Below are 25,740 nucleotides of genomic sequence, written 5' to 3'. Positions count from 1 at the left end.
TACTACTATAGTATAGTAGCTTACTGTAGCAGTCTGCGGTGCTGCTGAGCTGACAGTGTCCAGCAGGTCCGTCATCAGTCATCATTACCTAATAAATATATTATCTACCTGTCCGGCTGCAGTACTAGTGATATTATATATACATACATATATATATATTGATTTTATCTCATTATCATCCAGTCTATATTAGCAGCAGACACAGTACGTTAGTCCACGGCTGTAGCTACCTCTGTGTCGGCACTCGGCAGTCCATCCATAATTGTATACCACCTACCCGTGGTTTTTTTTTTTCTTTCTTCTTTGTACATACTACTATAGAGTATAGTAGCTTACTGTAGCAGTCTGCGGTGCTGCTGAGCTGACAGTGTCCAGCAGGTCCGTCATCAGTCATCATTACCTAATAAATATATTATCTACCTGTCCGGCTGCAGTACTAGTGATATTATATATACATACATATATATATATTGATTTCATCTCATTATCATCCAGTCTATATTAGCAGCAGACACAGTACGTTAGTCCACGGCTGTAGCTACCTCTGTGTCGGCACTCGGCAGTCCATCCATAATTGTATACCACCTACCCGTGGTTTTTTTTTTCTTTCTTCTTTGTACATACTACTATAGTATAGTAGCTTACTGTAGCAGTCTGCGGTGCTGCTGAGCTGACAGTGTCCAGCAGGTCCGTCATCAGTCATCATTACCTAATAAATATATTATCTACCTGTCCGGCTGCAGTACTAGTGATATTATATATACATACATATATATATATATTGATTTCATCTCATTATCATCCAGTCTATATTAGCAGCAGACACAGTACGGTAGTCCACGGCTGTAGCTACCTCTGTGTCGGCACTCGGCAGTCCATCCATAATTGTATACCACCTACCCGTGTTTTTTTTTTTTCTTTCTTCTTTGTACATACTACTATAGTATAGTAGCTTACTGTAGCAGTCTGCGGTGCTGCTGAGCTGACAGTGTCCAGCAGGTCCGTCATCAGTCATCATTACCTAATAAATATATTATCTACCTGTCCGGCTGCAGTACTAGTGATATTATATATACATACATATATATATATTGATTTTATCTCATTATCATCCAGTCTATATTAGCAGCAGACACAGTACGTTAGTCCACGGCTGTAGCTACCTCTGTGTCGGCACTCGGCAGTCCATCCTTAATTGTATACCACCTACCCGTGGTTTTTTTTTTCTTTCTTCTTTGTACATACTACTATAGAGTATAGTAGCTTACTGTAGCAGTCTGCGGTGCTGCTGAGCTGACAGTGTCCAGCAGGTCCGTCATCAGTCATCATTACCTAATAAATATATTATCTACCTGTCCGGCTGCAGTACTAGTGATATTATATATACATACATATATATATATTGATTTCATCTCATTATCATCCAGTCTATATTAGCAGCAGACACAGTACGTTAGTCCACGGCTGTAGCTACCTCTGTGTCGGCACTCGGCAGTCCATCCATAATTGTATACCACCTACCCGTGGTTTTTTTTTTCTTTCTTCTTTGTACATACTACTATAGTATAGTAGCTTACTGTAGCAGTCTGCGGTGCTGCTGAGCTGACAGTGTCCAGCAGGTCCGTCATCAGTCATCATTACCTAATAAATATATTATCTACCTGTCCGGCTGCAGTACTAGTGATATTATATATACATACATATATATATATATTGATTTCATCTCATTATCATCCAGTCTATATTAGCAGCAGACACAGTACGGTAGTCCACGGCTGTAGCTACCTCTGTGTCGGCACTCGGCAGTCCATCCATAATTGTATACCACCTACCCGTGGTTTTTTTTTTCTTTCTTCTTTGTACATACTACTATAGTATAGTAGCTTACTGTAGCAGTCTGCGGTGCTGCTGAGCTGACAGTGTCCAGCAGGTCCGTCATCAGTCATCATTACCTAATAAATATATTATCTACCTGTCCGGCTGCAGTACTAGTGATATTATATATACATACATATATATATATATTGATTTCATCTCATTATCATCCAGTCTATATTAGCAGCAGACACAGTACGGTAGTCCACGGCTGTAGATACCTCTGTGTCGGCACTCGGCAGTCCATCCATAATTGTATACCACCTACCCGTGGTTTTTTTTTTTCTTTCTTCTTTGTACATACTGCTATAGTATAGTAGCTTACTGTAGCAGTCTGCGGTGCTGCTGAGCTCACAGTGTCCAGCAGGTCCGTCATCAGTCATCATTACCTAATAAATATATTATCTACCTGTCCGGCTGCAGTACTAGTGATATTATATATACATACATATATATATATTGATTTCATCTCATTATCATCCAGTCTATATTAGCAGCAGACACAGTACGGTAGTCCACGGCTGTAGCTACCTCTGTGTCGGCACTCGGCAGTCCATCCATAATTGTATACCACCTACCCGTGGTTTTTTTTTCTTTCTTCTTTGTACATACTACTATAGTATAGTAGCTTACTGTAGCAGTCTGCGGTGCTGCTGAGCTGACAGTGTCCAGCAGGTCCGTCATCAGTCATCATTACCTAATAAATATATTATCTACCTGTCCGGCTGCAGTACTAATGATATTATATATATACATACATATATATATATTGATTTCATCTCATTATCAATCATCCAGTCTATATTAGCAGCAGACACAGTACGTTAGTCCACAGCTGTAGCTACCTCTGTGTCGGCACTCGGCAGTCCATCCATAATTGTATACCACCTACCCGTGGTTTTTTTTTTCTTTCTTCTTTGTACATACTACTATAGTATAGTAGCTTACTGTAGCAGTCTGCGGTGCTGCTGAGCTGACAGTGTCCAGCAGGTCCGTCATCAGTCATCATTACCTAATAAATATATTATCTACCTGTCCGGCTGCAGTATTAGTGATATTATATATACATACATATATATATATTGATTTCATCTCATTATCATCCAGTCTATATTAGCAGCAGACACAGTACGGTAGTCCACGGCTGTAGCTACCTCTGTGTCGGCACTCGGCAGTCCATCCATAATTGTATACCACCTACCCGTGGTTTTTTTTTTTCTTTCTTCTTTGTACATACTACTATAGTATAGTAGCTTACTGTAGCAGTCTGCGGTGCTGCTGAGCTGACAGTGTCCAGCAGGTCCGTCATCAGTCATCATTACCTAATAAATATATTATCTACCTGTCCGGCTGCAGTACTAGTGATATTATATATACATACATATATATATATTGATTTCATCTCATTATCATCCAGTCTATATTAGCAGCAGACACAGTACGGTAGTCCACGGCTGTAGCTACCTCTGTGTCGGCACTCGGCAGTCCATCCATAATTGTATACCACCTACCCGTGTTTTTTTTTTTTCTTTCTTCTTTGTACATACTACTATAGTATAGTAGCTTACTGTAGCAGTCTGCGGTGCTGCTGAGCTGACAGTGTCCAGCAGGTCCGTCATCAGTCATCATTACCTAATAAATATATTATCTACCTGTCCGGCTGCAGTACTAGTGATATTATATATACATACATATATATATATATATTGATTTCATCTCATTATCATCCAGTCTATATTAGCAGCAGACACAGTACGGTAGTCCACGGCTGTAGCTACCTCTGTGTCGGCACTCGGCAGTCCATCCATAATTGTATACCACCTACCCGTGTTTTTTTTTTTTTCTTTCTTCTTTGTACATACTACTATAGTATAGTAGCTTACTGTAGCAGTCTGCGGTGCTGCTGTGCTGACAGTGTCCAGCAGGTCCGTCATCAGTCATCATTACCTAATAAATATATTATCTACCTGTCCGGCTGCAGTACTAGTGATATTATATATACATACATATATATATATATTGATTTTATCTCATTATCATCCAGTCTATATTAGCAGCAGACACAGTACGTTAGTCCACGGCTGTAGCTACCTCTGTGTCGGCACTCGGCAGTCCATCCATAATTGTATACCACCTACCCGTGGTTTTTTTTTCTTTCTTCTTTGTACATACTACTATAGAGTATAGTAGCTTACTGTAGCAGTCTGCGGTGCTGCTGAGCTGACAGTGTCCAGCAGGTCCGTCATCAGTCATCATTACCTAATAAATATATTATCTACCTGTCCGGCTGCAGTACTAGTGATATTATATATACATACATATATATATATTGATTTCATCTCATTATCATCCAGTCTATATTAGCAGCAGACACAGTACGTTAGTCCACGGCTGTAGCTACCTCTGTGTCGGCACTCGGCAGTCCATCCATAATTGTATACCACCTACCCGTGGTTTTTTCTTTTCTTTCTTCTTTGTACATACTACTATAGTATAGTAGCTTACTGTAGCAGTCTGCGGTGCTGCTGAGCTGACAGTGTCCAGCAGGTCCGTCATCAGTCATCATTACCTAATAAATATATTATCTACCTGTCCGGCTGCAGTACTAGTGATATTATATATACATACATATATATATATTGATTTCATCTCATTATCATCCAGTCTATATTAGCAGCAGACACAGTACGGTAGTCCACGGCTGTAGATACCTCTGTGTCGGCACTCGGCAGTCCATCCATAATTGTATACCACCTACCCGTGGTTTTTTTTTTTCTTTCTTCTTTGTACATACTGCTATAGTATAGTAGCTTACTGTAGCAGTCTGCGGTGCTGCTGAGCTCACAGTGTCCAGCAGGTCCGTCATCAGTCATCATTACCTAATAAATATATTATCTACCTGTCCGGCTGCAGTACTAGTGATATTATATATACATACATATATATATATTGATTTCATCTCATTATCATCCAGTCTATATTAGCAGCAGACACAGTACGGTAGTCCACGGCTGTAGCTACCTCTGTGTCGGCACTCGGCAGTCCATCCATAAGTATACTAGTATCCATCCATCTCCATTGTTTACCTGAGGTGCCTTTTAGTTGTGCCTATTAAAATATGGAGAACAAAAATGTTGAGGTTCCAAAATTAGGGAAAGATCAAGATCCACTTCCACCTCGTGCTGAAGCTGCTGCCACTAGTCATGGCCGAGACGATGAAATGCCAGCAACGTCGTCTGCCAAGGCCGATGCCCAATGTCATAGTACAGAGCATGTCAAATCCAAAACACCAAATATCAGTAAAAAAAGGACTCCAAAACCTAAAATAAAATTGTCGGAGGAGAAGCGTAAACTTGCCAATATGCCATTTACCACACGGAGTGGCAAGGAACGGCTGAGGCCCTGGCCTATGTTCATGGCTAGTGGTTCAGCTTCACATGAGGATGGAAGCACTCAGCCTCTCGCTAGAAAACTGAAAAGACTCAAGCTGGCAAAAGCACCGCAAAGAACTGTGCGTTCTTCGAAATCCCAAATCCACAAGGAGAGTCCAATTGTGTCGGTTGCGATGCCTGACCTTCCCAACACTGGACGTGAAGAGCATGCGCCTTCCACCATTTGCACGCCCCCTGCAAGTGCTGGAAGGAGCACCTGCAGTCCAGTTCCTGATAGTCAGATTGAAGATGTCAGTGTTGAAGTACACCAGGATGAGGAGGATATGGGTGTTGCTGGCGCTGGGGAGGAAATTGACCAGGAGGATTCTGATGGTGAGGTGGTTTGTTTAAGTCAGGCACCCGGGGAGACACCTGTTGTCCGTGGGAGGAATAGGGCCATTGACATGCCTTGTCAAAATACAAAAAAAATCAGCTCTTCGGTGTGGAAGTATTTCACCAGAAATGCGGACAACATTTGTCAAGCCGTGTGTTGCCTTGTCAAGCTGTAATAAGTAGGGGTAAGGACGTTAACCACCTCGGAACATCCTCCCTTATACGTCACCTGCAGCGCATTCATAATAAGTCAGTGACAAGTTCAAAAACTTTGGGTGACAGCGGAAGCAGTCCACTGACCAGTAAATCCCTTCCTCTTGTAACCAAGCTCACGCAAACCACCCCACCAACTCCCTCAGTGTCAATTTCCTCCTTACCCAGGAATGCCAATAGTCCTGCAGGCCATGTCACTGGCAATTCTGACGAGTCCTCTCCTGCCTGGGATTCCTCTGATGCATCCTTGAGTGTAATGCCTACTGCTGCTGGCGCTGCTGTTGTTGCTGCTGGGAGTCGATCGTCATCCCAGAGGGGAAGTCGTAAGCCCACTTGCACTACTTCCAGTAAGCAATTGACTGTCCAACAGTCCTTTGCGAGGAAGATGAAATATCACAGCAGTCATCCTGCTGCAAAGCGGATAACTGAGGCCTTGACAACTATGTTGGTGTTAGACGTGCGTCCGGTATCCGCCGTTAGTTCACAGGGAACTAGACAATTTATTGAGGCAGTGTGCCCCCGTTACCAAATACCATCTAGGTTCCACTTCTCTAGGCAGGCGATACCGAGAATGTACACGGACATCAGAAAAAGACTCACCAGTGTCCTAAAAAATGCAGTTGTACCCAATGTCCACTTAACCACGGACATGTGGACAAGTGGAGCAGGGCAGGGTCAGGACTATATGACTGTGACAGCCCACTGGGTAGATGTATGGACTCCCGCCGCAAGAACAGCAGCGGCGGCACCAGTAGCAGCATCTCGCAAACGCCAACTCTTTCCTAGGCAGGCTACGCTTTGTATCACCGCTTTCCAGAATACGCACACAGCTGAAAACCTCTTACGGCAACTGAGGAAGATCATTGCGGAATGGCTTACCCCAATTGGACTCTCCTGTGGATTTGTGGCATCGGACAACGCCAGCAATATTGTGTGTGCATTAAATATGGGCAAATTCCAGCACGTCCCTTGTTTTGCACATACCTTGAATTTGGTGGTGCAGAATTTTTTAAAAAACGACAGGGGCGTGCAAGAGATGCTGTCGGTGGCCAGAAGAATTGCGGGACACTTTCGGCGTACAGGCACCACGTACAGAAGACTGGAGCACCACCAAAAACTACTGAACCTGCCCTGCCATCATCTGAAGCAAGAAGTGGTAACGAGGTGGAATTCAACCCTCTATATGCTTCAGAGGTTGGAGGAGCAGCAAAAGGCCATTCAAGCCTATACAATTGAGCACGATATAGGAGGTGGAATGCACCTGTCTCAAGCGCAGTGGAGAATGATTTCAATGTTGTGCAAGGTTCTGATGCCCTTTGAACTTGCCACACGTGAAGTCAGTTCAGACACTGCCAGCCTGAGTCAGGTCATTCCCCTCATCAGGCTTTTGCAGAAGAAGCTGGTGACATTGAAGGAGGAGCTAACACGGAGCGATTCCGCTAGGCATGTGGGACTTGTGGATGGAGCCCTTAATTCGCTTAACAAGGATTCACGGGTGGTCAATCTGTTGAAATCAGAGCACTACATTTTGGCCACCGTGCTCGATCCTAGATTAAAAGCCTACCTTGGATCTCTCTTTCCGGCAGACACAAGTCTGCTGGGGTTCAAAGACCTGCTGGTGACAAAATTGTCAAGTCAAGCGGAACGCGACCTGTCAACATCTCCTCCTTCACATTCTCCCGCAACTGGGGGTGCGAGAAAAAGGCTCAGAATTCCGAGCCCACCCGCTGGCGGTGATGCAGGGCAGTCTGGAGCGACTGCTGATGCTGACATCTGGTCCGGACTGAAGGACCTGACAACGATTACGGACATGTCGTCTACTGTCACTGCATATGATTCTCTCACCATTGAAAGAATGGTGGAGGATTATATGAGTGACCGCATCCAAGTAGGCACGTCACACAGTCCGTACTTATACTGGCAGGAAAAAGAGGCAATTTGGAGGCCCTTGCACAAACTGGCTTTATTCTACCTAAGTTGCCCTCCCACAAGTGTGTACTCCGAAAGAGTGTTTAGTGCCGCCGCTCACCTTGTCAGCAATCGGCGTACGAGGTTACATCCAGAAAATGTGGAGAAGATGATGTTCATTAAAATGAATTATAATCAATTCCTCCGTGGAGACATTGACCAGCAGCAATTGCCTCCACAAAGTACACAGGGAGCTGAGATGGTGGATTCCAGTGGGGACGAATTGATAATCTGTGAGGAGGGGGATGTACACGGTGATATATCGGAGGATGATGATGAGGTGGACATCTTGCCTCTGTAGAGCCAGTTTGTGCAAGGAGAGATTAATTGCTTCTTTTTTGGTGGGGGTCCAAACCAACCCGTCATTTCAGTCACAGTCGTGTGGCAGACCCTGTCACTGAAATGATGGGTTGGTTAAAGTGTGCATGTCCTGTTTATACAACATTAGGGTGGGTGGGAGGGCCCAAGGACAATTCCATCTTGCACCTCTTTTTTCTTTAATTTTTCTTTGCGTCATGTGCTGTTTGTGGAATGTTTTTTGGAAGGGCCATCCTGCGTGACACTGCAGTGCCACTCCTAGATGGGCCCGGTGTTTGTGTCGGCCACTAGGGTCGCTTATCTTACTCACACAGCTACCTCATTGCGCCTCTTTTTTTCTTTGCGTCATGTGCTGTTTGGGGAGGGTTTTTTGGAAGGGCAATCCTGCGTGACACTGCAGTGCCACTCCTAGATGGGCACGGTGTTTGTGTCGGCCACTAGGGTCGCTTATCTTACTCACACAGCTACCTCATTGCGCCTCTTTTTTTCTTTGCGTCATGTGCTGTTTGGGGAGGGTTTTTTGGAAGGGCCATCCTGCGTGACACTGCAGTGCCACTCCTAGATGGACCCGGTGTTTGTGTCGGCCACTAGGGTCGCTTATCTTACTCACACAGCTACCTCATTGCGCCTCTTTTTTTCTTTGCGTCATGTGCTGTTTGGGGAGGGTTTTTTGGAAGGGCCATCCTGCGTGACACTGCAGTGCCACTCCTAGATGGGCACGGTGTTTGTGTCGGCCACTAGGGTCGCTTATCTTACTCACACAGCTACCTCATTGCGCCTCTTTTTTTCTTTGCGTCATGTGCTGTTTGGGGAGTGTTTTTTGGAAGGGCCATCCTGCGTGACACTGCAGTGCCACTCCTAGATGGGCCCGGTGTTTGTGTCGGCCACTAGGGTCGCTTATCTTACTCACACAGCTACCTCATTGCGCCTCTTTTTTTCTTTGCGTCATGTGCTGTTTGGGGAGGGTTTTTTGGAAGGGCCATCCTGCGTGACACTGCAGTGCCACTCCTAGATGGGCCCGGTGTTTGTGTCGGCCACTAGGGTCGCTTATCTTACTCACACAGCTACCTCATTGCGCCTCTTTTTTTCTTTGCGTCATGTGCTGTTTGGGGAGTGTTTTTTGGAAGGGCCATCCTGCGTGACACTGCAGTGCCACTCCTAGATGGGCACGGTGTTTGTGTCGGCCACTAGGGTCGCTTATCTTACTCACACAGCTACCTCATTGCGCCTCTTTTTTTCTTTGCGTCATGTGCTGTTTGGGGAGGGTTTTTTGGAAGGGCCATCCTGCGTGACACTGCAGTGCCACTCCTAGATGGGCCCGGTGTTTGTGTCGGCCACTAGGGTCGCTTATCTTACTCACACAGCTACCTCATTGCGCCTCTTTCTTTCTTTGCGTCATGTGCTGTTTGGGGAGGGTTTTTTGGAAGGGCCATCCTGCGTTACACTGCAGTGCCACTCCTAGATGGGCACGGTGTTTGTGTCGGCCACTAGGGTCGCTTATCTTACTCACACAGCTACCTCATTGCGCCTCTTTTTTTCTTTGCGTCATGTGCTGTTTGGGGAGGGTTTTTTGGAAGGGCCATCCTGCGTGACACTGCAGTGCCACTCCTAGATGGGCACGGTGTTTGTGTCGGCCACTAGGGTCGCTTATCTTACTCACACAGCTACCTCATTGCGCCTCTTTTTTTCTTTGCGTCATGTGCTGTTTGGGGAGGGTTTTTTGGAAGGGCCATCCTGCGTGACACTGCAGTGCCACTCCTAGATGGGCCCGGTGTTTGTGTCAGCCACTAGGGTCGCTTATCTTACTCACACAGCTACCTCATTGCGCCTCTTTTTTTCTTTGCGTCATGTGCTGTTTGGGGAGGGTTTTTTGGAAGGGCCATCCTGCGTGACACTGTAGTGCCACTCCTAGATGGGCACGGTGTTTGTGTCGGCCACTAGGGTCGCTTATCTTACTCACACAGCTACCTCATTGCGCCTCTTTTTTTCTTTGCGTCATGTGCTGTTTGGGGAGTGTTTTTTGGAAGGGCCATCCTGCGTGACACTGCAGTGCCACTCCTAGATGGGCCCGGTGTTTGTGTCGGCCACTAGGGTCGCTTATCTTACTCACACAGCTACCTCATTGCGCCTCTTTTTTTCTTTGCGTCATGTGCTGTTTGGGGAGTGTTTTTTGGAAGGGCCATCCTGCGTGACACTGCAGTGCCACTCCTAGATGGGCACGGTGTTTGTGTCGGCCACTAGGGTCGCTTAGCTTAGTCATCCAGCGACCTAGGTGCAAATTTTAGGACTAAAAATAATATTGTGAGGTGTGAGGTATTCAGAATAGACTGAAAATGAGTGGAAATTATGGTTTTTGAGGTTAATAATACTTTGGGATCAAAATGACCCCCAAATTCTATGATTTAAGCTGTTTTTTCGTGTTTTTAAAAAAAAACACCCGAATCCAAAACACACCCGAATCCGACAAAAAAAATTCGGTGAGGTTTTGCCAAAACGCGGTCGAACCCAAAACACGGCCGCGGAACCGAACCCAAAACCAAAACACAAAACCCGAAAAATTTCAAGTGCACATCTCTAATTAGATCACGCTGAAATATGTCTATTAGCACGGGGTTTGTCCTTTGTACCATTCTTTCCACACAAACCATTTGAGACAACTGTTGACCAGTATAGATTTGGTAGAAATTTACGCCTCAGAGAGTACTTTGCGGGTAAAGATAGTACCAAACCTAAGACGCAGTTTAAGAAACTCTCGGTTTGATCCCCCTTCGACTAATTCAAGTTTAAAAACCTTTCTCAGAATGGTTACTAAGGACACCCGTTCCATTAAACCACCCAGACTGTAAGACAACCTACCTGCTGATGAGCGAAAAGCACTTAAAAAATTGCGCTCCAATCCGAATCTAGTGATTCGCCCAGCGGATAAGGGTGGAGCAGTTGTCGTACAGGACTGGGTGAATTATGATACAGAGATCAATCATCAACTTACAGATGAATTAACCTACAGGAGAGTTAGGAACAACCCTTTGACACAAGTTAAAAGTCAAATTGACGCTTGCCTCAAAAGGGGTCTAGACAATCAATGGATTGATGTAGATTTATTTGAATATATGACAGTTGAAAAACCTAGTTGCCCAATAATTTACACATTACCCAAAATACATAAAACCTTACATAGTCCGCCAGGACGGCCGATTATAGCGGTTGAAGGATCACTGCTGCAACCAATAGCACAGTTTATTGATTCTCTATTACAACCATATGTCATTAAAAGTCCGAGTTACATTCGTGACACTAGTGACCTATTGGAACACCTGAAATCTTATCAGGATCTCCCTGAAAATATATTGCTTGCCACAATGGATGTACAATCTTTGTACACCGTGATACCTCATTCCGAAGGCCTGGGGGCATTAAGAGAATTGATTTCTCTTGAACCCACTAAGGGAATACCAACTGAATATATACTTGAGTTGACTAATCTTGTGTTAGGACTCAATCATTTCCTGTATAAAAACTAGTATTACTACCAGGTTTCGGAGGACCGCAATGGGTTCTAACCTCGCACCTTCTTATGTTAATATGTATATGACGGTATTTGAACAAAGACAAATATTGGCAGAGTTTGGACAGAATATTAAGATTTACAAAAGGTTTATAGATGATATACTTGTGGTTTGGCTTGGCACACGTGAGTCCTTCATCGCTATGATTGATCAGTTAAACAATTTAGACAGCCCGATTAAATTTACATTTGAGATTTCAGCTGAGTATGTCAACTTTTTGGATATTACCATTGGACACACTGGGGGGGCTTTTACTACCACTCTCTTTAGGAAACCCACAGATAGGAACACTACATTGTTAACTAGTAGTTTCCATCCTCCTGCCTTAAAGGATAATCTGCCGGTCTCACAACTACTTCGAGTTATGAGAAACAATACCGATGACACTGTCAGAGAAGTCCAACTGAATGACATGATGCACAGATTTAGGCAGCGTGGCTATACTCCACGCATTTTGGGAAAATGTTTGCGTAAAGCACGTAACATATATTTGCGCAAGGTTTCTAAAACCCGTAAGAATACCAACAGAATGATTTATACTACCAAATATGATAGTCATGCACTAGAAACTAACAAGATTATATGCAAACATTGGCCCATTCTAGCGACAGACCCTACTTTGCCCTTTACCCACACTGGGCCACCTATGATGGCCTATGGACGTGGGGCCAATTTGAGACAGATACTCATGCGCCCTACTCTCACTCCTGATGAGCGAATGAGTACCTCCCGAATGATGAGTCTGAAACCTGGCTGCTTCTCATGTGGGAATTGTACCACGTGTAGGGCTATGAGAATTGGGAATAGCTTTACCCACCCACATACCGGAAAAAATATAAAAATTAAATACCATCTACATTGCAAATTAGACCATGTGATTTATTGTTTAATCTGTCCTTGCGGCATGTATTATGTGGGACTTACATCTAGGTGTTTTAGAGACCGGATGGCAAATCACAGGACCACTATACGAGCTGTTATTCAAACTGGATCTTCTGACAAACCTGTAGCAAGACATTATTTGAAAAATAGGCACCAGGTAGCGAACCTTAAATGTATGCTTATTGATTGGATTCCCCCTCTACCTAATGGGGGAGATAGGATATTGGCTTTAAAAAAGAAAGAAAGCTTTTGGATCAGTATGCTTGATACTGGTGCCCCGATGGGCATTAATGAATACAACACCATGAACATTTTCCTGTGATCTGTCCATGATATATTTTTTTCTTTTCAGGCATGGACACATGGTATTATTGTTCATGGGTGTTTTCTGATACAGATTATATTATTGTCTTAACTGTGTGTTTAATGTATTTATGTATTGTGTTGTAATTTGTTTATGTTTATAGTAAGTCTACACTCACGGGCCTGATTAGATACACCTATATATGTTTGTATACCTATATGAATCTTTAGCCTATGGGTATGAGACCTTGACATATCAGCTTCTGATGCATACTATGATTGAAAATATGTATAGGATTCTGTGGACTGGTTATGTGAGTTATCCCTTATTCCCGCCCCGTGGATCTATACCCATTTCTGGTGTAGGGTCTGGGGGTGCCCCCAGTACAGTTTGTTTATGGTGAGTCCTGTTTTAGCCCACACCACAGGGACTATATGTTGCTGTGGCATGCATTTTGCTGGTTATTTTCCCTGTATCGTGATCCGCGGTACGACGTTGCAAAGCAACGACCGCAATGACTGTTGGGTCCTTCCGGCTGGTGGAACGCACCCGGCGCATGACTTCCGGGTATTGGAACGCACCCGGCGCACGACTTCCGGGTAATGGAACGCACGCCACTCGGACGAGCGGCGGCATTAAGCTCCCCTTCACAGGTTCTATTTTATTTGATCTGTCAGTATTGCTGTGGGCTCTGCGAATATGAATATCTATTGGGGATTGAGCATATTCTTCTCTTTAACATGGGAATAGGGTAATTTACCAGTGTATCTGGGTTGATTGCACTTCAAGTTTTGTACTCATATAAGGCATGCAGTTCCCTTTAGGAAACACACAGTCACACTGAATGGACGTCCATCCTTTGCCTCCAGTGGTAAGGGTCACTTTTGCCCTCTTCTGATGAATATAGTTTTGATTGTTTGGCTTGATATCAGGTTAGGTTTATTTTTGAGATATTTCATGATGCATTACTCATATTACAGAGGGCTTATTGACTGATGTGCCACTGTTTGGATAATTGCCCAGGAGTTATGTGTGAAGTAAGTAGTAGCTAGGGAAGCCAATCCCGGGCCATTTTTTCAATCCCGGGTATCGGGATTGAAAAATGGCCAATCCCGGGATTCCCAGGATACCCGGGATTGGCTTTTACATAGGTGGCCGCCCCCTCGCCCCACCCCGCCCCACTCACCCCGCACATATAACTCACCATATACCAGGGGCAGGCGGGAGTGGAACACCACGTGAACGCTGCTGGCGTCTCCCAGCAGCAGCTACCAGCACAGCATGACCTCTCACGCTGTGCAGGGTCCCGGAAACAGGAAGCCGGGAAGCGTTTGAGCGTCCTGTCTTTACACAGTGTTGTACTGTTGAGTTATTTCATCCTAGTAAGTATGTTACCAGTACCCTTTTGGTGATTGGTCTCTGTTGAGTTACTTTTCTTCACCCTACCTGGTATCCAAGAGATATATATGCTTGGTAGTATTATTCCTGGCACTTTATTCATTTTGCACATTGCACTTTAGTGGTGAATTTCTGATTGGGCCCGTGAGACTGATTGCATTTATTTATTTCATGTATCTGTTATTTGGACAGGTTATGATTTTTTTGCAATATGAAAATATGTATGGCTTGTCTTGATAAAGGCTCTGCTTGTTGAGCCGAAACGTCGACCTAATAAAGCCGATTATGATCTAAGAAAATACGACTGGATTTGATTTGTGAAGGAGAGTGCCCCCCAGGAAACTGGAACTACGACTATATGTGTGGATCCACCGTGACTGTGTGGATTCTACTGGGTGCACCCCGCAGTTGACCACACACGGATGTGAGTGCAGGACTCCCTTGGATATATGTATATATATATATATATATATATATATAAACTGCTCAAAAAAATAAAGGGAACACTTTAACAACACAATGTAACTCCAAGTCAATCACACTTCTGTGATATCAAACTGTCCACTTAGAAAGCAACACTGATTGACAATCAATTTCACATGCTGTTGTGCAACTGGAATAGACAGCAGGTGGAAATTATAGGCAATTAGCAAGACACCCCCAATAAAGGAGTTGTTCTGCAGGTGGTGACCACAGACCACTTCTCAGCACCTATGCTTTCTGGCTGATGTTTTGGTCACTTTTGAAAGCTGGCGGTGCTTTCACTCTAGTGGTAGCATGAGACGGAGTCTACAACCCACACAAGTGGCTCAGGTAGTGCAGCTCATCCAGGATGGCATATCAATGCGAGCTGTGGCAAGAAGGTTTGCTGTGTCTGTCAGCGTAGTGTCCAGAGCATGGAGGCGCTACCAGGAGACAGGCCAGTACATCAGGAGACATGGAGGAGGCCATAGGAGGGCAACAACCCAGCAGCAGGACTGCTACCTCCGCCTTTGTGCAAGGAGGAACAGGAGGAGCACTGCCAGAGCCCTGCAAAATGACCTCCAGTAAGCCACAAATGTGCATGTGTCTACTCAAATGATCAGAAACAGACTCCATGAGGGTGGTATGAGGGCCCGACGTTCACAGGTGGGGATTGTGCTTACAGCCCAACACCGTGCAGGACGTTTGGCATTTGCCAGAGAACACCAAGATTGGCAAATTCGCCACTGGCACCCTGAGCTCTTCACAGATGAAAGCAGGTTTTCACTGAGAACATGTGACAGATGTGACAGAGTGTGGAGACGCCAAGGAGAACGTTCTGCTGCCTGCAACATCCTCCAGCATGACCGGTTTGGCAGTGGGTCAGTAATGGTGTGGGGTGGCATTTATTTGGGGGGCCGCACAGCCCTCCATGTGCTCGCCAGAGGTAGCCTGACTGCCATTAGGTACCGAGATGAGATCCTCAGACCCCTTGTGAGACCATATGCTGGTGCGGTTGGCCCTGGGTTTCTCCTAATGCAAGACAATGCTAGATCTCATGTAACTGTAGTGTGTCAGCAGTTCCTGCAAAATGAAGGCATTGATGCTATGGACTGGCCCACCCGTTCCCCAGACCTGAATCCAATTGAGCTGTGGCTGTATTTCTGACTAGTCTAATGTCTGAGATAAATCTGATAGAGAAAGACAGCAAAATTAACCAATAAATGTTGTTATCTTTGTTACTCTATCGGAAACATGAGGACGTAATTTATTTAGTATGTTTTATATTTACAGTATGCATGCATAGGGTGCACATGTAAACTCCACACAACTACGAAAAGACCTTGTCAGTTTTGAATGTCAAGGCACAGCCACCAAAGTTAAAGTTAGTGTAAATAAAGGTAGTTTACATTTTGATGACTGGCATAATATTGTGATGTTTTTATTGTGCTGGGGTGGATTCATTATCTTTTATACAGTAGTACATTATTTCATTTCATAGTACACAACTTTCAACAAAGCAACTTACTTCAACAGGTATGTTTTATTTTGCTGATGCATTTAATGTTTTATAATGAATCATATGACACAAGTGGCACACCAAAAATACATCACCACTGTCAGAATAACAGTATATTTACAGGATACATATACTGTACATATTGCTTTTATTTGAAAATAAATATCTAAAAAATATTAACTATTATTATTAGGACGTATACTATATATGTTAGCATTTGAGAAAATATTTATTTGTATTTCGCCATATTGCTGATCCTGTAGCCAAAAGCTAATTGGTATAAAGCAGGAAATTAAAGCATATACTTTTTATATGCAAGCTAGATATGTATTTCAGAGTCCCAGCAATGTTCTGTTCAATAAAACATGCAAATGCTAATATACAGCCTAGAGAGAAATCCATCAAAAGAATATATTGTAGACCTCACGGCATACTGTATGTCATGATGCACAGAATAAATTAGGCACTGTATCATTTGTGCAGTCACATACTGTACTAAGCAGAATCCTATCTGGCTTTTCAATCTGAAACCACCAACTTGAGGACTGCTTTCATAATCAGACACAACTGAAATATTATTAATATCTAGAGTAGTTATAAACATCACATAACTTCTTATGTAGATTACACTAATCAGTGCTAGCCAAAGGCAATAAAGCCTCTTAAATAATGCGGCAGCAGAATTTTTTATTTGGTCAATTTAAAACAAAAAGAAGAAAACAAATTCAGATGTTTAGCTTTGTCAAACGAGATACAATCAAATAAAGTGCAAAAACATGTATAAGGAGTATAAAGAAAAAAAATCTTTCAATGAAAGACTGCAGTAATCACATCAGCTGTATTATACATGTTACAACTAGTGATTTTTCGGGTTTTGTGTTTTGGTTTTGGATTCGGTTCCGAGGCCGTGTTTTGGATTTGGACGCGTTTTGGCAAAACCTCCCTGAAATTTTTTTGTCGGATTCGGGTGTGTTTTGGATTCGGGTGTTTTTTTACAAAAATCCCTCAAAAACAGCTTAAATCATAGAATTTGGGGGTCATTTTGATCCCATAGTATTATTAACCTCAATAACCATAATTTCTACTCATTTTCAGTCTATTCTGAACACCTCACAATATTATTTTTAGTCCTAAAATTTGCACCAAGATCGCTGGATGACTAAGCTAAGCGACCCAAGTGGCCGACACAAACACCTGGCCCATCTAGGAGTGGCACTGCAGTGTCAGACAGGATGGCACTTCAAAAAATAGTCCCCAAACAGCACATGATGCAAAGAAAAAAAGAGGTGCAATGAGGTAGCTGTGTGACTAAGCTAAGCGACCCAAGTGGCCGACACAAACACCTGGCCCATCTAGGAGTGGCACTGCAGTGTCAGACAGGATGGCAGATTTAAAAAATAGTCCCCAAACAGCACATGATGCAAAGAAAAAAAGAGGCGCAATGAGGTCGCTGTGTGACTAATCAAGGCGACCCAAGTGGCCAACACAAACACCTGGCCCATATAGGAGTGGCACTGCAGTGTCAGACAGGATGGCAGATTTAAAAAATTGACCCCAAACAGCACATGATGCAAAGAAAAAAAAGAGGTGCACCAAGGTCGCTGGATGGCTAAGCTAAGCGACCCAAGTGGCCGACACAAACACCTGGCCCATCTAGGAGTGGCACTGCAGTGTCAGACAGGATGGCAGATTTAAAAAATAGTCCCCAAACAGCACATGATGCAAAGAAAAAAAGAGGTGCACCAAGGTCGCTGGATGGCTAAGCTAAGCGACACAAGTGGCCGACACAAACACCTGGCGCATCTAGGAGTGGCACTACAGTGTCAGGCAGGATGGCACTTCAAAAAAATTGTCCAAAACAGCACATGATGCAAAGAAAAATGAAAGAAAAAAGAGGTGCAAGATGGAATCGTCCTTGGGCCCTCCCACCCACCCTTATGTTGTATAAACAGGACATGCACACTTTAACAAACCCATCATTTCAGCGACAGGGTTTGCCACACGACTGTTACTGAAATGACTGGTTGGTTTGGGCCCCCACCAAAAAAGAAGCAATCAATCTCTCCTTGCACAAACTGGCTCTACAGAGACAAGATGTCCACCTCCTCCTCATCGTCCGATTCCTCTCCCCTTTCACTGTGTACATCCCCCTCCTCACAGATTATTAATTCGTCCCTACTGGAATCCACCATCTCAGGTCCCTGTGTACTTTCTGGAGGCAATTGCTGGTGAGTGTCTCCACGGAGGAATTGATTATAATTAATTTTGATGAACATCATCTTCTCCACATTTTCTGGAAGTAACCTTGTACGCCGATTGCTGACAAGGTGAGCAGCTGCACTAAACACTCTTTCGGAGTACGCAATGGAGGGGGGGCAACTTAGGTAAAATAAAGCCAGTTTCTGCAAGGGCCTCCAAATTGCATCTTTTTCCTGCCAGTATACGTACGGACTGTCTGACTTGGATGCGGTCACTCATATAATCCTCCACCATTCTTTCAATGGTGACAGAATCATATGCAGTGACAGTAGACGACATGTCAGTAATCGTTGGCAGGTCCTTCAGTCCGGACCAGATGTCAGCACTCGCTTCAGACTGCCCTGCATCACCGCCAGCGGGTGGGCTCGGAATTCTGAGCCTTTTCATCGCACCCCCAGTTGCGGGAGAATGTGAAGGAGGAGCTGTTGACGGGTCACGTTCCGCTTGACTTGACAATTTTCTCACCAGCAGGTCTTTGAACCTCTGCAGACTTGTGTCTGCCGGAAAGAGAGATACAACGTAGGTTTTAAGTCTAGGATCGAGCACGGTGGCCAAAATGTAGTGCTCTGATTTCAACACATTGACCACCCGTGAATCCTGGTTAAGCGAATTAAGGGCTCCATCCACAAGTCCCACATGCCTAGCGGAATCGCTCCATTTTTGCTCCTCCTTCAATGTCTCCGGCTTCTTCTGCAAAAGCCTGATGAGGGGAATGACCTGACTCAGGCTGGCAGTGTCTGAACTGACTTCACGTGTGGCAAGTTCAAACGGTTGCAGAACCTTGCACAACGTTGAAATCATTCTCCACTGCGCTTGAGTCAGGTGCATTCCCCCTCCTTTGCCTATATCGTAGGCAGATGTATAGGCTTGAATGGCCTTTTGCTGCTCCTCCATCCTCTGAAGCATATAGAGGGTTGAATTCCACCTCGTTATCACCTCTTACTTCAGATGATGGCAGGGCAGGTACAGGACTGTTTGCTGGTGCTCCAGTCTTCGGCATGAGGTGGCTGAATGCCAAAAGTGGCCCGCAATTCTTCGGGCCACAACAGCATCTCTTGCATGCCCCTGTAATTTTTTAAATAATTCTGCACCATCAAATTCAATGTATGTGCAAAACATGGGACGTGCTGGAATTTGCCCAGATGTAATGCACGCACAATATTGGTGGCATTGTCCGATGTCACAAATCCCCAGGAGAGTCCAATTGGGGTAAGTCATTCTGCGATGATGTTCCTCAGTTTCCGTAAGAGGTTGTGAGCTGTGTGCCTCTTATGGAAAGCGGTGATATAAAGTGTAGCCTGCCTAGGAACGAGTTGGCATTTGCGAGATGCTGCTACTGGTGCCGCCGCTGCTGTTCTTGCTGCGGGAGGCAATACATCTACCCATTGGGCTGTCACAGTCATATAGTCCTGAGTCTTCCCTGCTTCACTTGTCCACATGTCCGTGGTTAAGTGGACATTGGGTACAACCGCATTTTTTAGGACACTGGTGACTGTTTTTCTGACGTCTGTGTACATTTTCGGTATCGCCTGCCTAGAGAAATGGAACCTAGATGGTATTTGGTACCGGGGACACAGTACCTCAATCAAGTCTCTAGTTGCCTGTGAATTAACGGCGGATACCGGACACACGTTTCTCACCGCCCAGGCTGCCAAAGCCTGAGTTATCCGCTTTGCAGCAGGATGACTGCTGTGATATTTCATCTTCCTCGCCAAGGACTGTTGGACAGTCAATTGCTTACTGGAAGTAGTACAAGTGGTCTTCCGACTTCCCCTCTGGAATGACGATCGACTCCCAGCAGCAACAACAGCAGCGCCAGCAGCAGTAGGCGTTACACTCAAGGATGCATCGGAGGAATCCCAGGCAGGAGAGGACTCGTCAGACTTGACAGTGACATGGCCTGCAGGACTATTGGCTTTCCTGTGTAAGGAGGAAATTGACACTGAGGGAGTTGGTGGAGTGGTTTGCAGGAGCTTGGTTACAAGAGGAAGGGATTCAGTGGTCAGTGGACTGCTTCCGCTGTCATCCAAAGTTTTTGAACTTGTCACTGACTTCTGATGAATGCGGTCCAGGTGACGTATAAGGGAGGATGTTCCTAGGTGGTTAACGTCCTTACCCCTACTTATTACAGCTTGACAAAGGCAACACACGGCTTTACACCAGTTGTCCTCATTTCTGTTGAAATAATTCCACTCCAAAGAGGTGATTTTTTTTGTATTTTGACCAGGCATGTCAATGGCCATATTCGTCCCACGGACAACAGGTGTCTCTCTGGGTGCCTGACTTAAACAAACCACCTCACCATCAGAATCCTCCTTGTCAATTTCCTCACCAGCGCCAGCAACACCCATATCCTCATCCTGGTGTACTTCAACAGTGACATCTTCAATTTGACTATCAGGAACTGGACTGCGGGTGCTCCTTCCAGCACTTGCAGGGGGCGTGCAAATGGTGGAAGGCGCATCCTCTTCCCGTCCAGTGTTGGGAAAGTTAGGCATCGCAACCGACACACTTGGACTCTCCTTGGGGATTTGTGATTTAGAAGAACGCACAGTTCTTTGCTGTGCTTTTGCCATCTTAACTCTTTTAAGTTTTCTAGCAGGAGGATGAGTGCTTCCATCCTCAGGTGAAGCTGAACCACTAGCCTTGAACATAGGCCAGGACCTCAGCCGTTTCTTGCAACTCCGTGTCGTAAATGGCACATTGGCAAGTTTACGCTTCTCCTCAGACGATTTTGATTAAGATTTTTGGGTCATTTTACTGAGCTTTATTTTTTTGGATTTTACATGCTCTCTACTACGACGTTGATGGCATTTCATCGTCTCGGCCATGACTAGTGGCAGCAGCTTCAGCACGAGGTGGAAGTGGATCTTGATCTTTCCCTCTTTTACCCTCCACATTTTTGTTCTCCTTTTTTTAATGTGTGGAATTATATGCCAGTAATATATCAATAGCAATGGCCTACTACTATATATACTGTGCAAAACTGAAATGCACCACAGGTATGGATGGATAGTATACTTGACGACACAGAGGTAGGTAGAGCAGTGGCCTTCTGTACCGTACTGCTATATAGTATATACTGGTGGTCAGCTAACTGTGCAAAACTGAAATGCACCACAGGTATGGATGGATAGTATACTTGATGACACAGAGGTAGGTAGAGCAGTGGCCTTCTGTACCGTACTGCTATATAGTATAAACTGGTGGTCAGCAAACTGTGCAAAACTGAAATGCACCACAGGTATGGATGGATAGTATACTTGACGACACAGAGGTAGGTAGAGCAGTGGCCTTCTGTACCGTACTGCTATATAGTATATACTGGTGGTCAGCTAACTCTGCAAAACTGAAATGCACCACAGGTATGGATGGATAGTATACTTGATGACACAGAGGTAGGTAGAGCAGTGGCCTTCTGTACCGTACTGCTATATAGTATATACTGGTGGTCAGCAAACTGTGCAAAACTGAAATGCACCACAGGTGTGGATGGATAGTATACTTGATGACACAGAGGTAGGTAGAGCAGTGGCCTACTGTACCGTACTGCTATATAGTTGTCAAAGTCGAAAAATATTGAAGAACACACAGCACATATAAACTGCACACACATGCCCACTGTGCGTGCACTTGTTCTGCCGTGAGTACACATATCCGCAATTTGCGTATGGTCGCTCCCGCATGACCTGCGCATCGGCGCGTGGTATGGGTATTTTTACGGCAGAGTTTGTGTACGCATGGAGGGCCATCAGAACACATTACATATTTAATCCAAATAGTGCACAATGTACACAGTCTCCTTGCACCACATCAGAAAGTTATAGCTGTTTAAATGGTTGCAGAACAAAGGGATTCACCGTTACAGGATAAGAGGGAACAGACTAAGGTTATAAGGTGGTATTTGGTATCCAGCTGTAGGGTATTTTAAGGGAAACATTCCGGTGTTGGTCTGCGGAAGATCGCATGTTCCTGCGGATAGTTATGTGCAGAAGCAGAATATAGATATAAATTGTATTTACTGTATATTATGTATGCGGCGGGAATCCAGAGGAGACCACCCACAAGAACAGTTGAGAAAGACATCGCTTACCTTTTCAAATCAACCTATGACCTCTCCTGTACTGTAAAGGTGCATCCCTGTGTCCAATGGACAAAGGGATTACAGTATCCATTGTATTGCTTTTGGAAGACTTGTATAAATAAAGCCTGCTGCAGAGCGGCCAGTGACAAGACTCACAACGTTATCTATTTGATTACGGAGGACTGGACCAGGAATATTATCACGTATGTACATTGACTGTAGCCATTATTCTGTTATATATATTGTTTGTATTGTAGTGTATAATTTGTATTGTAAACCCCCTTTCAGAAATAATCCACTGTGGTGTCGGAACCCAGCGGTTAATCACAATTGGTGTTGTGTCCTCATTGCCCTGCTAAGGTTTAAAGTGTACTATTATTGCATAGCATCACCCCTGGCCGGGGTACCCTGGGGGAGTGGGGACCCCTTCAATCAAGGGGTCCTCCCCCCCAGCCACCCAAGGGCCAGGGGTGAAGCCTGAGGCTGTCCCCCCCATCCAATGGGCTGCGGATGGGGGGCTGATAGCCTTTGTTGAAAGTAATGAATATTGTTTTTAGTAGCAGTACTACAATTCCCAGCAAGCCTCCCCCGCAAGCTGGTACTTGGAGAACCACAAGTACCAGCATGCGGCGGAAAACCGGGCCCGCTGGTACCTGTAGTACTACTACTAAAAAAATACCCCAATAAAGACATTACACACACACCTTGAAAGTATAACTTTAATGCATACATACACACCACCATATACACATACTTACCTTATTACCTTACCTAATTTTTTTAATGAAAAATTATAACATTTCCCACCCCTTCCCACTGAAAAACATGCACGGATCTCATGGATCCGTGCATGCCTATACAAACACGGGATAAAAAAGCAGGTCTGTTTTTTTTTTAGCACTTTTTCACGATTTGTATTTTAGCACGGCAGTGTTTGGCTATTGTCGGCAGTGTTTGTGTTTTGCACTTTTTAGTAAATGACCGATTTCTACCAAATTGCAGGCGTATTTGACCGATGGTGTATTGATTCGTGATTTTTTCCTATGACTTCCAAAATATTACGAATGCCCTCATCACTGCCGAGATTTTTGCTTAGTAAATTACCGAGATGACACTTTGAAGAAAAAACGGCATCTCGGTCAAAATCGGGACCTTAGTAAATATACCCCATAGAATTTTTTTAAGGGGAACAGACCGATTAGGGAATCATTCCCCGTAGTGCCCAATGCAGATGTCAAACTTTGTAAAATCTTCTTTGCCTTTACAAACTTACCTGTTACTAAACCCTGTGATTTGTCTTCAAAGTTTCCTCTTCATTTCTTACGTTCACTGACAGGATTACAGTTCAAACGTCACATGCCTACTCGGTCTTTTCAGAGTTCTGCCCAAACCCAGTATATCTCACCAGCATAGGGACACCAGTATCAGTGTGCCTGGCCATGCACAAATGGTGGAGAAAGGGAATACTGGTGAAGGGAGACTGTGCATAGATACAGATATACATGATGGTGTGACAGCCTGATGGTGAACGCAAATCTGACAAATTTTCTTTTTATTATTTCCCCTCTCTTTTCACTTTCCAAAGATGGTTCACTTCACACAACAGTTAAACACATTGAAATGCAAGATTTATGCTCCCTACAGAAAGGTCGCTGACCCGGAAAGAACTCGTGACAAAGAGCAGAGTGTAGAGAACATCGTATCACTGGAGTGTCTGTTCCGGGAAGGTTGAGAGGCAGTACTGTTGAGACTGCACCTGAGCATGGAGAACAACAAGACCAGAGGCGGTTGTCGCACCAGTTTTTTATTTTCTCCATCCCCCACTACCCTCCTTCTCTCCTTCTCTTTCTCCCCCTTCTTGTTTCCCTTCTCTTCCCTTAACAAGATGGACTTACCCCAACTGTTTTCCAGGTTTTCCTGTTAATCCTGATGTTGACCAGGACAGTCTGTTTCGGTGAGGGTCCCAGAGAGGTCGAGAAAGGATCTGGAATGGGTTCTGATGGCGGGGATGGATTTGTAGAATCTCAAGAGCAACACATCACTCGAGCAAAGGCGAGTATCAGAAAGCGATCTGGTAGTCAGGGAGCTCGGAGGCACTGTGAAGGGTTATTGGCTGAGGAAAATTGCATTTGTAAGAATTGTGAGAACATAGTCGAGGATGGGTGCATCCAGAGATGTCAGTCCAGCCTTAATATCAACATGGACTGTCATCCATTGAGTGATTACCACTCACTAGTGGGTAAGGTCTTAAACCAGACAGAATGCTGGGTGTGCTCACAAGTACCTCAAGGTCAGAGTAAGTCAGGATTAGTACCGTACCCTTTAGCAATAGATGAGGTACTCGAATTACGGGGTGGGAGACTGGTGGACAAGAAATTCAATATTTCTAGGCCCCCTAGCTTGAAGCTCCACCAGTATCATGTAGATAGATCCTTATTATGTTTCAATATTTCCAATTACCGAAAACCGGGAAATTGGGAGGTGACATGGAATAACCAGACAATGGCCTTTTCGCACAGAGCTGATAGGATACCCATAGACTCTGAACTTGTACGCCAAATAGCCAACAGTGGAAGGTATTTTTGGTACAGGTATACTCGAGGAAGCAAGACCATGTGGGTTGCAGAAGTATCACCAGGGTACTGTGCTCATATCATCCAGCCTGATACTTGTACTGAGCAGATGGGAGAACTAGGGATGGGGTTTTTCACTTGGAAAGTTTGTAATATGGTAATGTCATATTCTGTCCCCTATGTTTTCCCCGATGATGCCTATTTCATATGTGGGAGGAAGGCGTATAAGTGGCTTGCCCCGAACTCAGAGGGATTGTGTTATGTTGGAAGAGTGTTGCCAGAGGTCATGACCATAACCCATGATAAGATGAAAGATGTTCACCGCAGTGCTCAGGCTCCTTATACTCATACTCACTATGAACACATCGTCAAGAGACACCTCATAGAGAGGACAGAGCACGTAGCCTCTGATTTGATCCATAAATCCACCGGGATTCAATTCCTTCTCGCATTAGACATCACCCGTACTGCCAGAGGAATTATAAATTATAGGTATATCCATGCGCTAGAGAACTTGATAGATAATATCACTGAGATGTATGACGACACCTTCAG

Source organism: Pseudophryne corroboree, chromosome 4 (genome assembly GCF_028390025.1).
Source record: "Pseudophryne corroboree isolate aPseCor3 chromosome 4, aPseCor3.hap2, whole genome shotgun sequence".
NCBI classification, from domain to species: Eukaryota; Metazoa; Chordata; class Amphibia; order Anura; family Myobatrachidae; genus Pseudophryne; species Pseudophryne corroboree.
The sequence above is the reverse complement of the archived record's forward strand: the minus strand, read 5'-3'. Positions refer to the sequence as shown.